Genomic DNA, 3,023 nt, shown 5'->3' on the forward strand with positions numbered 1-3,023 from the left:
TTTTGAGGGGGCACAGCTTTCTTGTCAATCTGGGCAAGTCGTTCCTTGTTCCTTCCCAGGATCGTCTCTTCATTGGGGCCAGGTTTCGGACAGATTTGGGAGTGGTCACTCTGCCCGAGGCTCAGGTGGTCAAGATTCAGTCTCACACCCGGTCTCTTCTGTCCGATCCAGTGCAGGTGGCAGCACGTTGGCTGCAGGTTCAGGGGGATATGGCTGCCACGGTGTTTCTGGTTCCTTGGGCCAGATTTCATTTGCACGCTCTGATGGCTCATGTTCTGGCGCATTGGTCTCCCCATTGCCTTCCCCTCTCTTCTCCGATCCCGGTTTCCCCTCAGATCAGATCTTCTCTGGGTTGGTGGCTGGTTCGGGGTCATTTGCTGAAGGGTGTCTCTCTCTCTCCTCCGGCTCCGGTTGTGGTGACCACTGATGCCAGCCTCTCGGGTTGGGGGGCCTGGCTGGGGGTTCATCAGTCCAGGGGCTTCTGGTCTCCCGCTCAGAGCAGGATGTCGTCGAACTGGAGGGAGTGGGAGGCTGTCCGTTTGGCTCTGTTGGCCTTTTCCCAGTTTCTGCAGGGTTCCGTGGTCCTGGTCAGGAGGGACAACATCACTGCCATGGCTTATGTCAACAGGCAGGGGGGGACTAGGTCCTCTTCTCTGGCCCTAGTGGCGAGGTGGTTGTTTGTTTGGGCGGAATCTCATCTGTTGGCACTCTCGGCGATCCATATTCGGGGGGTGTCCAATTCCCAGGCGGGTGCCCTCAGCAGGGCCATTCCGTCGTCTGTGGATTTCTGCCTTCGTCGGGAGTTGTTTGTGGCTCTGACGTTGCGTTGGGGTGTTCCGGTGGTGGACCTCTTTGCGGATGTGGGAAATGCCTTCGTGTCCCGGTTTGTCTCCCGCTGTTGGGAGGGGTCGGCCTGGGCGGTGGATGCTCTCTCTTGCCCATGGCCCCATGGGCTTCTGTATGCGTTTCCTCCTTTCCCCCTTCTTCTCCGCTTCCTGCTGAGGGTCCGGTCCTTGGGGGCTTCTGTGATTCTGGTGGCTCTGGCGTGGCCTCGTGCCTCCTGGTTTACTCTCCTGGTGGAGTAGAGGTCGGAGGTGGAGTGGTTGCTGCCTCTGTCTCCTCCCCCTTTGGTCTGCCCGACGTTTCAACAGGATGTTCTGGGCCGGATGCGCTTGGCGGCTTGGAGGTTGAACGCTTAGGTCTTCTGCGACGAGGGGTTCCGGCTGGTTTGACCTCTACTCTGCAGGCGGCTAGACGAGCTTCGACCAACAAGTCTTACCTACGGCACTGGCGTTCTTTCAGTCGGTGGTGTCTTGTCAAAGGTTTGGACCCCACTTCCTCTTCTTTGTTTGAGGTGATGCCGTTTCTTCAGGAGGGTGCTTCCTTGGGCTTGAAGGTATCTTCCCTTCGTTTGCAGTGGGCTGCGATTAGGGCGTTTAGGAGCTCTTGGGGCAATCTCTCGGATTCTGAAGGGTTGGTCAGTCACCTTTTTAAGGGTTTAAGTAACGTTCTTCCTACCCCTCGGCGGCATTTTCCGACCTGGGATCTTTCTCTGGTCTTGGACGCCTTGATGTCATCTCCCTTTGAGCCGTTGGTTTCTGTGGATCTGCGCCTGTTGTCCTTCAAGACTTTCTTTTTGGTGGCCATTTCGTCTGCTCGCCGCCTGGGTGAACTGGGTGCTCTTTCTTCCAAACACCCTTTTTGTCGGATTTTTGATGACAGGATCGTGTTGCGACCGATTCTTTCCTTTCGTCCTAAGGTGGACTCTCAATTCCACAGGGATCAGGAGTTGGTTCTTCCTTCCTTTTTTGGTTCCCCGTCCTCGGAGTCTGAGGTGCGGCTTCACTCTTTGGATGTTAGGAGGGCTCTCCTGGTCTATTTGGAGCGGGTCGCTCCTTTCCGTCTCTCAGATTCCCTTTTTGTTAATTTTGGTCCTGTGAATAGGGGTTTACGTCCTTCCACTCCTTCCTTGAGTCGTTGGGTTCGTTCTCTGATTTCTTTGGCGTACAAAGAGGGGGGGCACCTTTCTCCTTTGGGCGTTCAGGGTTGTTCCACTCGCTCCATGGCTGCTTCCTGTGCGGAGGTCCAAGGGGCTTCCATTTCGGAGATCTGCCGGGCTGCCACCTGGGCTTCCCCGCTGACCTTTGCCTCTTATTACAGGATTGGCCAGGAGGTTGACTGTGCTGATGTGTTTGGACAAAGGGTTCTTTCCACTATGGTTCCTGAATAGTGGTTTTTCCCTGGTCTTCTGTGTTTTTTAATAAACCTGTTTTTTGCATACCTTCTTTGGTTGTCCTGTTTGGCTTTGTACATCTCAATTTTGTAAGGAAGGGAAGCGAGGGAGGGACGATGAGGTAATGCTTCAATTACTTACCGGTAATTGCATTACTCTGAGTCCTACTCCCTCGCTTCCCTTACTTACATCCCTCCCTCCCTCCCCGATGGTCCAGGCCAACCTTTTGGTGTGGTTTCGATCTGTGTGGTATTACAGGAGGTATGAGGGGGCTGGGGGCTATATATAGTCCCCACGTGACAAATCACATGGGTACGGGTGTCTGGTGAGGCAGGGATGCCTCAATTTTGAAAGTAAGGGAAGCGAGGGAGTAGGACTCAGAGTAATGCAATTACCGGTAAGTAATTGAAGCATTATACCTCTTCATATAATTCCCAAGAGCAAGATAGGGAAAACACACAAAGGGGATAGAAAGAGAAAGATAGACAAACAATCACAAATGGACAGAGCCTGCAAGTATGACAAAGGGACAGAGAGTGCCCGGTAGTTGAGGTGGATTCCAGATTACACAGCCTACAAAGGCTCGGTATTCAGCATGCCGGTGCCAGCAGCAGGGGTTCTGAGTAAAACATCTGGGCACCAGCACTTATTCTTCTGCAAATTAAGCACTGGATGTCACGTTCGTATTGTTCATAAAGACCTAGACAGACTGCCCATAAAGGGATGTGAAGAAGGATTTCAGGGTCAGGTGAATAGCCTGCAGTTCAAGCAGGTTAATGAGAAGGACCAG

The sequence above is a fragment of the Lissotriton vulgaris genome, chromosome 2_1 (genome assembly GCF_964263255.1).
Source record: "Lissotriton vulgaris chromosome 2_1, aLisVul1.2, whole genome shotgun sequence".
Taxonomy (NCBI): Eukaryota; Metazoa; Chordata; class Amphibia; order Caudata; family Salamandridae; genus Lissotriton; species Lissotriton vulgaris.